At 37.5% G+C, this 14397-nt stretch overlaps 1 protein-coding gene across 1 annotated transcript in view; it reads right to left on the bottom strand.

Annotated features, from left to right (window-relative positions):
* The window catches only part of dab1a (DAB adaptor protein 1a), a 454080-nt gene that overhangs the window by 175337 nt on the left and 264346 nt on the right, over positions 1-14397 (bottom strand). Inside the window, exon 4 of the mRNA XM_089118509.1 lies at positions 4963-5019. The gene's annotated coding sequence lies outside the window, so the exon portion shown is untranslated. The remainder of the gene's footprint in view (positions 1-4962; positions 5020-14397) is intronic.

The raw sequence follows: 14397 nt of genomic DNA, 5'->3' as shown, positions 1-14397 counted from the left end.
TGACGTCTTAACCTTCCCGTTCTCCTCCCCTGTGCTTTATTACAGTGCAACGCACCAAAGGACACGTATTGATTTGGCATCTGGAGGTGAATTTTTTTCGTCATTCTTTTCTGAGCAAAGCGGTTTATTTTACCCCTTGACCAGCTTCTAGAAGCTTGTTTAAATGCGTGTGCATGCACATACCAGCTAACCTTCCTGGGGTTGAGAGCTCATTTGTCATAGTAAATCAGTCTATGAAGGCGTGGAGAGCTTTGAACAGTGGTCAAGGAGGAGTTCAGAGGCCTCTCTATGATGGATGGATGAAATGAACAACAGGAAACAGGATGGGACACATACTACCACACCTACGCTTGGCATTTTATGCCACTCTTGGTGTGTTTTTTAGCTCTGGTTGGGAAGCTGAAGGTTACATGTGTTATGCACTGATCAGTTATGATGCCTGGATACTTTTTTACTTGTTTTCAGGCTGTATGTGTGCAGGAACTATAGGGATGATATTATGGAGAGGTGGTTGACAGCTAGGGGCTCTCTGCCTTACTGAAGAGAGATGAAAGAGGGGACAAACCTATCAGCAACTCCCAGCACAGGAGTACAACGCTGGACACACACACACTGAAAAGTGTCAGTGATACATGGGTCAAAGGCATATAAAAGTGTCTATGGTAAAGTAAAGGAAAAGGCAACTATGGGGTTAGAATTGTTGCATTATTCCAAATAAATAGATTCATATTCACAAATAAATACATTAAGATCCACAAAAAAGTGAAAGAAATAAATGAAATGAGATTTGCAAATAAAAAGATATTTACAAATGATTTATTATTTTACAAACACAGCTCGGCCTGGCATTAATTTGTGAACCGCTTTCTGTGCATTTGTAAATCCCCTCACGCATCTGTGGATCTGTGGAAACTTCTAGTGTTGACGAAGTGCAGACAAATCCACAAATAAGTGGACTCCGTTTACTCAAGCCAATCAGCCAATCAGATAACGGCCACATTGAGCTGGCCAATCATAGCTCGTTCTTGCTACAACCAATCATTTTTGTTTATGTATTTATTTTTAATTAAAATATTATATATTATACTATATATTAGCGGTGTAACGATTCACGTATTCGTATTGAATCGTTCGGTACGAGGCTTTCGGGTTCGGTTTTCGGTACGCATTTTTAAACCGAATGGTTCGTTGGACCATTTTTTCTGCCCACCAACATTTCGTTATTTCGAATGTAGGCGCGTCGCGCATGGAAAGCGCGCTCATAGACGCTGGTGCGACCACAACTTTTCCCAACATCAAATGGCAAATGTAATGTAAGCAGAACAAAACTGAGCTACTCGTTATTGTGTGGTTGACGGACCGTTTATCAGTTTGGACCAATGCAGCGCGAGCCGATCTTGATCATCAGCGCAGTTACTTCACAGCCAAATCCAGTAAAGAAAGCATTTTAATTCGCCACAATAACATCACTGCGAGATCTAGTGAGAAACATTCACATTTCTCCGTTATAAACGGATCAAACCGCGCGAGAAACATGGTGCCATGAATAAACTATCAGTGTCCACAGATCCATGGGTTTACTGTAGTTACACTACTAACTGTAACCATGGAAGTTTGGCAGGAATAGTAGGCTATAATGCTTTCAAGTAACATTACGTCGGTTTTATTTTGACATTATGAATACAATTGTTGCCCTCGAATGTTAATCGGAACTAAAAAATAAACCTTTGTTTATAACTACAATGTTACATTTCATTTTGTCCAAGGAGCTGTTTTGTTTTATATGCTTCTAAGAAAAGTTAAGTATAGCTCCATCATTGCTCACAGTTAAAAAATATCACACTTTATGATGTTAGTTTTAATAAAAATATAATTCAAAAATTATATCAAGGACATTTCTCTGGCATTTCTTTCTTTTTGCTGTATCGAAAACATACCGAACCGTACACAAGTGTGTCGTATCGAACCGAACCGTGAATTTTGTGAACCGTTACACCCCTATATATTTATTTATTTATTTTTACTTTGCCCAAACTTGTGTGTATATAAATTATTTTTTTATTTAGAATATTAAAACATTCTATATCCCATCACAAGAGGCTTATTTGTTTTGTTTGTTTTTGTGTGTGTGTGTGTGTGTGTGTGTGTTTGTATGTCTTTTTAGTGCTTTAAAAAATGAAATGATTCAAGTTGGACAAAAGATAAATTGTGGCTTGTCGTTTTAAATTGAGTCCAAGCACACCGACAAACATACAGTATGAAACAGCCTCTCGCATGAACATACACAACTGTGTATCCACAGAACTGCATCAGTACATATATGAATTCCTTCATAAAGTTGAATCACTTCAGCGCTAGAAAAGCACAGTTGTGCTACTCAGCACTACATGGCAGTGGAGTTGTTCTGTATGTAGAGGAGCAGAAAAAATCTGTTTTAACAGCACCTTTCTACAATGATATGCTATTTCTTTTCTTTAAGTGACATTCCTTAATGGGGGGAAGACCCGAGAGACTCTTCATCTCCTCCTAAACACAGACGTGATATAGACGTTTCCTATGCTAGGTTGACATGTTACATTGTCTCCGCTACAAAGCTCAACTTAACTCGGTTCATACGAGTTCACATCTTTTATGATACTGTCAACTACTTCTAAAATTCCATGTCTTTGACAGTATGATGAATAGACTGTGAGACGTATTTTTTCGTAATCTCGTAAGGGTCTCTATTGTAAGAAAACGTGTCTTAGATCAAGTCTCACTTTGCCAAGCGATCGCACTGAAAACAAAATGTCAGCGCTGAATAAACTACGTAATTCATGCAATGTGATTGGGATTGGATGTATCCAGAGCAAAATAAATAAATACATAAATAAATAATATCTAAATAATTCTAACATTTGGAAGCTCCGAGTTCTATTATAAACAGCACAATCTTGTGTTATGGGTTCATGACACCCACTGGAGACGCATGAGACTAACATGATGCCGTATGCCACAGGAGTGAGTGGGTGAGAAGAAAACTGTATTATGTAGTAGTCGGAGAGGAATAATTCTGGAAGAGTACAAATCTAAATCAAAGTTTCCGGCCTCTACATCTAGCGGCATACAAGATGAATTTCCGCCTTGCTTAAACTTACAGTTCAAGTGGCTTTATTAAAACTCATACAGCTGGCAGTTATTGGTAGACTTTTCTTCTGTATTTTATTCAACCAAAGAACACAACTTGTGAGGGCAATGCGTTCTGGGTTCAAAAGCACATCTACAGTCTCATTGCACCAGAATAACCTTACATAGCATTGGCGCTCTTGGTAAATACTGTATAATAATGATACTGTATAATAATATACTGTTGTGATAAGTTAAAGGGGCTGTGGGGAGATGTCTTTGCCGTTCATCCTCTTTTGAATCTAAATTTTTATAAATCTAAACTAATTTGTGACACTGACCATGTGAACTTGTTTGTCAAAAGGTAACAAAATTATCCTTTATGTTATTATATTGTAATTGTTATTAAAATATCAGGAGATTTTTAAACTATTGTGGCAGTAAGAGATTCATGAAGGGTGCTAAAGACTCAAACATGTAATAAAGACTGGAGAAACATTCATGCATTTATGTTGATGCAACATAAATGCATAAATCCCCCCCCCCCCCCCCAAAAAAAAAAAAAAAAACAACAACAAAAAAACAATGTTTAAAGGAGTAGCTCACTTTTACAAAAACACTTTTGCTGATAATTTACTCACCCCCATGTCATCCAAGATGTCCACGTCTTTCTTTCTTTAGTCGAAAAGAAATTAAGGTTTTTGATGAAAACATTGGGAACCAAACGGTTCAAGGTCCAAATGAAAGTTTCATTGTACACTCTCCCGTTCGAACTCGTTCATCGAAATGTACGAATCTTTTTTCCGAGTCATTTTGTTCATTCAACGAACGAAATGAACGAAATGACTCAAAAAAAAGATTTGTTCATCTTGATGAACGAGTTCGAACAGGAGAGTCACGAGCTGTTCTTATAAAACTTTTTTATTTATTTTTTAAATGGCTGATCGTTTCGCTAGATAAGACCCTTATTCATCGTCTGGTATCGTTTAAGGGCATGTTCACATATTGCGTCTTTTGTGCGCTATATGTGAATCTGGCCTAAAGTCCTTTGAAGCTGCACTGAAACTCTCATTTGGACCTTGAACTGTTTGGTACCCAATGAAGTCCATTTTATGGAGATAATCCTGCTGGAATGTTTTCATCAAAAACCTTAATTTCTTTTCGACTGAAGAAAGAAAGACATGGACATCTTGGATGACATGGGGATGAGTAAATTATCAGCAATTTAAAAAAAAAAAGGAACTAATCCTTTAATCAGAAAAGAGTGCACAAAAGAAGCAATTTCTTTGGCAGTCTCAGACTTGTAGACTGTATATTTGAGGTATGATTTGAAGTACCACCAAACACATCCACTCTGTTTGATGAGCACAGTTACCTTGTCATTTCTGCACTCATGATCCCAACTATTACACTATATGTGCAGTGACATGTACTGTAAGTCAGGGGACAAAGCGCTCTCCGTGTGAGAAAATATACGTTTAGCTCACCTGACCTTATGGGTCGCAGTATGAGGTCAGTTACACATCACCAGAGGTCACAAACAGGAACCCCCACTAAGACAAATAGCACTGGGCCAATATTTAACTGAGATCCCAAACACACAAAGGTGTGAGGTGTCATCCAACTCTGACTTCGATTCAATTTTATTTGGCATGCGTAATATTGAACAAATACAGTCTGAGCAAATGCAAACGAAATGTCACAGCAGTAGACAGTATCAAAATGCAGACACAAAAGCTTACATAAAGATTATCTTTGAGTTTATATCCAGGGATGCAAGAAACATAATAAAAAAAAATTGATTTGCATGGTAAATGGTCAGATACCAAAAAGATAAAGGAATTTAATGATACTCACCACTGCTTCTCCACATCTGGTTTCCATAATAAAGCTCAAAGGTGGTGGGTAAAATACCTGAAAGAAATAAAGGGAAAACGTGTTATAATGAGAATAATAATAAAGTGTTATCATGAACCAACTACTGTAGGTGGAGGTCGGTTCCCCTCTGATTGTTCTAATACACATTTATTCCAGCCTGCTCTCACGGCAATTCGTACGAATATTACAAGGTGGCTAATTCGTACGAATTCATACGACCTCACTCGTACGATTTTTTTTTATTCGTACATATTTTACGAGTCACCAAATTCGTATGGATTCGTACGAATGACCTACCCCTGACCCCAAAATAAAATATATGCAATACATGCAACAAAACAAAACTCCACTAGAGTCAGTTCTTCCCTTCTCCCTAGTAATTAAGTTTTGGATTTAAAGTGGAGAAACTGATCTTAGACCAGAAGTTAAAGGCAGGAATATCCCAGAGCTGCTACGGAGTTTCCTTATCATTTCATACTCCATATGTCCCTATATTCATATCACATTAAATCACAAGAATACACTTTCCCCTGCTCCACAATCCATGAGTGTTACATAACAAGCCTGTCAAGTCACCTATTACTCCAGCCTTTGAGAATTTCTCCTGGCCTTTCATTAGAATGCAATATCAGCCTTGCTCACACCCATTCGAGAGTGAGATTTTATTATTAAAGCAGGAGTCATGAGACAGTCGTTAAGAATGAAACGGCAGGTGTGGACATCATCTCATTGGTCAGCCAAACACTTCTCGACAGGTCACAGCGAGTTCTTTAGCCATCTGAGAGGAATGCTGTGACCTAGGTTGACCACTATTATCATTCACACTGCATTACGACCTCCATTTGGTGCAGCAAAGCCTTATTACAAACACATTCTCACATTTCTCGGGATGAAAAGCGGAGAAATCAAACCAGAGTCCTAACGTTTACAGAACGAATGAGCACACAAAAGGAAGAAATTGCCTTTTCATCACGACACAGTCAGAATCATGTGAAAATAATCATGCAACCATTTCATAGCATGAAGTGTGCTCATTAACCAAGGAAGAGGAAGGAAAAGAGGGAGGGAGGGAGGAGGAGAGAGAAGGAAAGAGAACTGGGTCAGAGAAGGCAGAACGCAAGCTGCTCGCTTTATAATTAACTCTTCCGCATTGTTTCTATAATGCCTAATGAGTAAATACAATTGCAACGATGAGGTGCATGAGGGTTAGTGCTAACAGATATAGGTTAATCTCCTCGGGCCACAACCATCAGCTGGGAGAAATCTACGGACAGCAGGAAGCTCCTGCTCCCCGAATGACACCACACCACGTGTGATATTACCTCCGAGGTCTTTTGTGGATTATAAGCAGCTATTTCAAATGTGGGTTACAAGAATGGGGGCACACGTATCTAAACTATATTGAACTGTAAAATAAAATAAAATTAAATAATGAAATGAAATAAAAAAAAAAATAAAAGAAAAAATTAAATTAAAAATTAAATTAAATTAAATAAAATTAAATAAAAAAATATAAAATAAATAAAATAATAAACTGAAATTAAATTAAATAAAAATAAATAAAAATAAATAAATAAAATGTAAAAAAAAATAGTACTTAAACATTTTCAGAACTAAAGATGAATTAAGAAGAAATAATACATAAAATGATGAGACTTTTTTATATATAAAAACCATTCAAAACATTTGGGTCGGTCAGATTAGTAAATGTTTTTGCAAGAAGTCCCTCATGCTTATCAACAATACATTTATTTGATTATAAATAAAGTAAAACCTATTACCTCAATTTGAAATAACTCTTTTCTATTTGAAAATATTGTACATTTAATTTATTCCTGTGACGGCAAACCTGAATTTTCAGCATCATTACTCCAGTCTTCACTCACATGATCCTTCAAAAATCATTGGAATTTGCTGCTCAAGAAATGTTGCTTATTATTATGAATGGTTAATGTTTTTGTGGAAACCGTGAAGCATTTTTGTAACATTATTTAAAAAAAAAAAATCTTTACTGTTACTATTAATTAATTTAAAGCATCGTTGCCCCAAACTTTTGAGTTTTTTTTTTTTTTTTTGAGTTTCCACTATCACTGTGAAGCTGCTTTGATACAATCTGTATTGTGAAAAAGCGCTATATAAATAAATGTGACTTGACTTTTCCCTCAGTTTGAACACTGGTTAAAAAAAAATCTAAACAGACATACTGTCACGGTTGTGGTGCAGGCAGAAGAACAGACAGAGTCCAGATTCCCAAATAATGTAACTTTTAACTTTTACTCACAATATATCAAGCACGGACACAGGCAGACGGAAGCAAACACAAGGTAACATTAACATCGACCGACAAAGACAGACTGAACAGAAGCAAACTAAATACAAGCATGAATCAAACATAACAAGGTGAAGACATGTGACACAGATGAACAGCTGGCTGATGAGGGAGTGAGTTCAGGTGTGAAGACAAGAGGATCCTGGGAAGTGTAGTGCAGATGACGAAGACAGGTGCAGACGAGGACTGTGACACATACAATAAGTGTTAAAATTAAGCATGAGAGAACTTCCCCAAGCCTGATCTTGAACATAATTATTATTATTTTATTTTTTTTGCTTTCCTGTGTTATTCAATTTTTGTGTGTGTTTTGATTCTGCGAAGCACTCTCGCTATTTTCCAGGGGGAGTATGCGCCATCTCGAGTCTGCTATCTCACTTTCTTGCATGTAAATAGAAAATAATGAAAACATCCTCCATTCTAAATGCGTTTAGCACTGTGCATTAAAGCGAGCCCAAAAAGTAGGTCTTGTTATCATCCGACAAGAACACTGACACTAGGAAAACACCAACTATTCATCATTTAAAATTCTGCAGTGCACTTAATTATTATTAAAACATCCTCGTGAGAAGGGTCATAATCATCTTCCTACTGCGCAAATTCATCTTTTACACTTCTCCATGTTCCTGGCATGTGCACAGGCATGACAAATTAAATATTAAGAGATTATTCATTCCATCTCTGGCAGAACATGAAATTAATAAATCATCAATTACAAGGCAAAAGGATTGTGTTTTCACGAAACCCACTTACTTATCTTATACGAGTAGCAATGAAGAGGAATATCAATTTGTGCTAAATTACAACACAATATCAAAGACAACACCATGTTTTCCCATAGTTGGGGCCATTTTCCAAGGTTTTCGAGATAGACTTTTAATGGCCATCTGAAGTGTGAATAATGAATGGTGATTATCACCCTGTGGAGAGAATCTATTTAAGCACCAGAGGGGAGAAAAACAGAGACATTACGGATCCTGGACAGCCTTTTGTTGCCCTACTGTAAGGTTGGAGGCATATCGCTCAACTTCCTCTTCTCCAAGAAACTAGCGGTAAAATTCCCGCCCCTCCTTCTACGTCGCTCCACCCCATCACTCTCCCTGCCCCCTTTTACTTTCTTTCTTCAAGGACATGAGAGGGAAGGCCAGGCCCCCTGCTCGGCCTTAATTGCCCATGATGAGTGCTCTACACATGAGTAGACAGACATCAGACTCCCGCTGACAGGGACCATGCCAGGAGCCTCACACACACACACACACACACACACACACACACGTTGGCTAGTCCGGGGTCCTGGCCCGCTCTCACACCTCATCCCGTGTCTCGTCTCACCTTCACCTGTCCCCATTTCACACAAAATGAGATGTTTTTGCACATGTTTTTGTCACATGCAGACAAAAAGGCCACACAGACACAAAACTGAAGGTTAGATGGGCCTAAAAGCCTTCAATTAGTGACAGACATGAATAAAAACAAAGTAATATAGTGTGATAGAAATCTGGAGAGAAAGCATTAGTGTCAAGTACACATTCTGATTCACGGGCAATTTTATTCATCCTGCTATATATTAAAATGTACAATGATAGCATGAAAGAGATGTGCATATTACTGGTGTCATTGTTTCTCCTGCTGACACTGCTTGAGGATCAGGATCAGAATCAAGGATCAGCTTATAAGAGTCATGAATGGTTCATTAAACTAGTTGCACTGAATGATGATTCACTAAAGAGTGCCGGTTCATATAAAAAATTATAATAAAGAAACTTTGGGTCAAATATGGACAAAACACAGCCGCTGGGTTACATTTTTAAACGCTTTGATGCGCAAGCAATGGATACCCCTTCTAATGCACAACATGGGTCTAAAAAGACCCGTATGTTTTTTCAAGCATGGCTTGGCATTTTTTTTTTGTTTGTTTCACCTTTTGGCATCGACTTTATTTGAGCATTTCTAAATATCTTGTTTACAATTATCACAAATTCATATTTTAATATTCCCTAGGTTTTGTGTTAATACATCAAGTTTACACACATGGTTCTAAAATGACCCAACTATGCAAGCGTGATAAAACAAAAGAATAAAGACAACTTTTTTGTTAAAATAGCCAAAATTCGGATCGGGTTCGATTTTCTGCGTTTTTCGCATCCACAGCCAGCATTTTGAGAGTTTTTTTTTTTGACAATTCAGGGCCGGGGGGGGGGGGGGAGCTCGTTCCGCACATCATTGCACATGCGCAGTGCTTTCAGTTTTGGTTTTCAATTCAATCAAGTTTTTATTTGTTCTCTCGATTGGATTATGAAAGGAATAAACCTCCCCTTTTAATCAGATTGAAAGTTCGGATCGATAAAGGTGTGATTGAGCAGCCAATTTGATAACTAATGTAATATTTGGGTAACTTATATAACCTGTAGCCTATACAGCTGTCTGCCTAGCGCTTCCGCCATGTCCATACCTTAGACACACTGCAAGTCTCTGTTCAGAATCGATTGGTTCACGGAAATTGGTGGAGTGGCTCCAGAATCGCAAGCAAAGCATAAAACTTTTCCACTGACATTCTGAAGTAAATTTTGAATCGCTCGGGATAAATTCGTGACTTCTTGATAAGGAGGTGCTTCCTCTCGGCGCAATTTCAGGATTGGATGGACCCAATATTTTCTCTTTTTTCTCTTTTCAATAAGAGAGAGGGCAACAAAATTATCCTCACTGCTTGATGAATCCATTTTGTATTTTTGTGGGGGTTTTTTTCCGAAAAGGTTTAATAAATGCGCATCGGACTCAGTGTGCAAGGTCTCTGTGCGTGACGAATTTTTGTGCAGATGAACGCGAAAAAACGCATACAAAAATTTCGTACTCAGTGTGCAATGGCCTTAAAACTGCAAAACTTTTCTGCAGTCCAAACTGCAAAAATCAACAAAAATCAAACTTTTGATTCATTAAAAATAACTGGTTCATAAGAGTCATTTGTTTCTGAATCATACTACACTGGTCACACTGTAAGTTTATGATTAGCTAAAAAGAACAAGAGTCATTTGCAGTCTGAGAAATAAAACTCAATGAAAAGATTACGTTTCTTCTATTTACATTATTGTATACTAATTTGGACAACAAAATATTTTACCATGGGGCAGATTCAGTCACAACAGGGTAGATGGGGGGTGTGCAATAAACACTGGCATATTGTATCGACCAAATGGTTCTAAAAATCAATATTTTGTTCTTTCAAAAACATGTCGCATAGAAAATCTGGATTTTTCTCCAGCTCTATTTGAGAATCAATGAATGCTAACTGATCCGGTTAGAGAAGTTTCTAATCTCTGAAGTCAGAGCAGTTCTAAGCGCTGCGTCCACAGCTAACGCAACTACAGAGATGAGAAGAAATACTATTATCCACATTTCTCTCATACTTGAAATATACCCTGGGTCTTTGCCAGGGGCGGATTTTATCCGAGTTCTTATCTCTTGAAAAATCTGCTCAGAGCCAAAAACATTCACATACGTGAATACAGTTTGTAAAAGGGATTACTCAGAAAGCTTTGGAGAACAGCAACTCTAAGGATTGCTTTGACACTGGATGCCGGCCAAGGGGAAAAAGGGCCGAGGGTGGAGGCTAAGACAGAAAGAGAGAGAGAGAACGCACTAAAACTTTCATGATGCCTGACAGTGTGAAACAGTTTCCAAAACTGTTACTGCACAAACTGATTACAAAGTAATGATTATTTGTCTGTAAAATCTAATTGAAATAATTGCAGCTAATTAGCTCAAAAGACTGGCAGGAGACTGGTGACACGTGGCATTGTGGCGTTGTAAAATCATTCTGTAGCCGCATCTCTGAAAAAAAAAAAAAAAAAAAAACTATTGGCGCCTCCGGGATTCATAAAAACACATAAACTAATTTGGCATTTAACTGCCGTAATAAATTGCTATGTTTGCAGCCAGCTGACTGTTGCACTTTTTTTCTGTTATTTTGTTAAATTAGTAATAGCTTTGTGAGCAAGCTCCATTTAACGGCATTTAACAGAGCCAGTGATTTCGCTTTCGAGGCTAAGTAGGTGTAAGAAAATTGCTTTTTTTTATAATTTCAGAGGATTTAAACTTCAACAATTGTCCATTCATTTCCTCATAATTTCCATATTCAAAAGAGCCTGAATCCACTAACTTTTCTCTTTAATTAGTTAAGCAGAGAAAAAAAAGCATGATGACCTTTGCGTGACCTATCCACGTTTATGCATTTAAAGTCAGAGGTCTTCAGAGATGCCCATTAGAGCATTATTAGCATATCAAAACTGAATAATCAAGGTGTTTCGGTGAGACTCGACACCGCTCAGCGCCTGACACAGAGAGAATCAAATTCTCAGGGTACAGTGGCTAAATCTTCTCACGAATGAGAGTTACACTTCATCAAGAATTAATGTTGATCTGAGGCAGGTACTGCATATATTGGGCATTAAAGCTGAAGTCTGTCGTTTCTGCACCACTGGAACTGCAAAAAAAAAAAAAAAAAAAAAAGATGATTTTTCAGACCTCCTACTGCCCCTTCCTTCACACAAAACCAGTCCATTTTCTTGCCAAAAAGCTAACACATCCCCAAATTCACACTGCTGGCTGAAAGAAACAGTTCATTAGAGCCATTTGATTGTGAATTTAAAGATTCATTTGATTTGTTTAATTTGTTTGTGAATCAGACACAATGAATGTTCAGTCTGCAAAGAAAACTCAATAGGAGTGTTTTCCTTACCTCATAAGCAGTTTGTCACATTAGATTCAGTTCGGACCTCAAAAAACAAGGTAAAATAAATATGATATTTACAATCAGAATGTAAATTCAGATTCAACAGTGGGGGTGCACAGTAAACACTGGTATATCATATTGATCGAATGATTTTAAGAATCAATATTGTGATTTTGCAAAGACATACCACAAAATGCACACCATTGGCTGAGAAGTTTACATGTCGGGATGCTCAAAAAAAAGCAATGTTTTGAAAGCACCAGTTTCAATGCTTAACCTATGAAAGTTGTCTCTGCACAATAAACTGGGGTAGGAGATAATATTTTGACACAAAAATGGAATTATTTAATCATCCTCATGTCAAAACCCTCAAAGACAATCAATTGTATAGCACAATGATTCTTAATGTACCATCCATAAATGCACATGAATGCTATATGTAATGGAGATGGAACACTGTGTTTAGTATCTATGGATTCAGAAGACCCTAAGCTAACATAAGCATGTATATAAAGTGTTTATAAAGGAAGTATGAGTGAAAATTTACAATATACTACAATTTCAAAAACGGAAATTCGATTTTTGTCATTTATTTCTGAAAATCACACATCATTGAGCGCACACACTGAGACGAGAGAGGTATGTTTCAACTCGTCTTAGTTAAGGTAATAACATAGTTTAATATGTTATTATATGTTAGAAAAATGGTGGAGTATCCCTTTAAATTGTAAAAACCTTCCTCATAACAGAGGTTTGATACATTAACAGGTCACAATGCCTTTTGATGTAGGTTGTGTGGTGTAGGCTCGCATTAATAGTCCATGATTTCAAGTCCATCTCTCAACCCAATATCAAATACTAAATATAACGCAAGATATCACACCTGTTACACTCGTATGCAAATCGTCATACCCAAAAATAATCATACAAAAAACAGGAACAAAACAAAAGCGCTTGCTCTGAGCGAGTCTTAAATGAGTTTGGGGTGAATGATTGTAAATTTATTTTTTTGCGTGTGTACGTAAATGCACATCCACGACAATGGAAGACTTGGGAGAGTAGGCTTTAAGAACAAGCAACGTACTTCGGCTGGTGTCTCGGGGTTCCAAAGAAGGAATAGTTCACCCAAAAATTGTGAAATTATCCCATAATATGCATATTATACATTTTCTTTATTTATATTTATTCATAATATATTCTCACCCTCAAGCCATCCTAGGTGTGTAAGACTTTCATTTGACTATTATAGTTATATTAAGTAATATCCTGGCTCTTCCAATTTAAATTTTTGAGTGAACGTCTCAGTTACTAATGGAACCCTCATTCCCTGAAGGAGCGAACTGAGACATTACGTTGAAACCGACGCATTGGCGTACTGGCTGAATGTGAAGTGTTGATGTTCAAAATCATTACAGAATGAACTAACATGTCATTCGATATCTTCAAATATCCAAATATGAATACAATTCCTCATAGGAAAACAGCTAAAATTGTCGACCACCCGGCATCAATCCGACCTACCCACGTCCTTGAAGACACACATGGCGCGAGAACAAGTGAGAAGAGTCTCAGTCAGAAGCACAGAGTTGTGGATCCATTAATGTAAAGCCAGGAAGGCAGGGCTGTAATTTATGAGCTCTGCAGGCATTGCTTCCTCTGGCTCACTGGCCCACCGCCACAAGACACCCTCCTCTTCCCAAAGGCCCTCAGAATACAGCTCAACCCCAGACATCAAGAAAGACAGGCTGCCACATGTCTCCCTCGCTGTTCTATTCCTTTGCAATTGCCAATTTCGTCTTTGCGTGATGTGCTTTTGCAATTCGGTTGATCTCTGGCATTGCTTTTTTGGTTAATTTCGGGGGTGTTACGATTCATTTGATTTCTCATACTGATTGCAAATCAAATCTTACAGTATTTTAGAATCGTGATTCATTTGTTTTGGTCTATAATATAATAAAAAGATTCCTTCAAACTCTCCCTCTTTCACCCATTGGCCAGACAAACAAATAGTCCAGCCTCAAAGTCATGTTGTTTTTCACTTCACTTTCAAGCATGCACCATGAACAAATCAAATTCAAATGTCTTCTTCATTTCCAACGATTCTCTCGCTTGTCATCTTGTCTCACTTATACAAAGAGGAAAATGCTACAAAAAAAGTGGCGTCTGTGAGTGGCAGCTCTATGCAGTTAAACTGCTTCCTAAAATGCTCAAACCTAAATAAAATGGGCTGCGTGATGATTAGGAAGGACTCCAAGAGGTTGTTTGGCAAGCAGATGTCAAGGACTTTTAATACAGTACATTTCATATGAATCTATCTCGCTCTCTCGTCGTTCACGCGCCAATCATTACTTCTACG

Source organism: Pimephales promelas, chromosome 13 (genome assembly GCF_988280905.1).
Source record: "Pimephales promelas chromosome 13, fPimPro1.hap1.1, whole genome shotgun sequence".
In the NCBI taxonomy this organism is placed as follows: Eukaryota; Metazoa; Chordata; class Actinopteri; order Cypriniformes; family Leuciscidae; genus Pimephales; species Pimephales promelas.
This window is presented reverse-complemented; position numbering and strand designations above follow the sequence as displayed.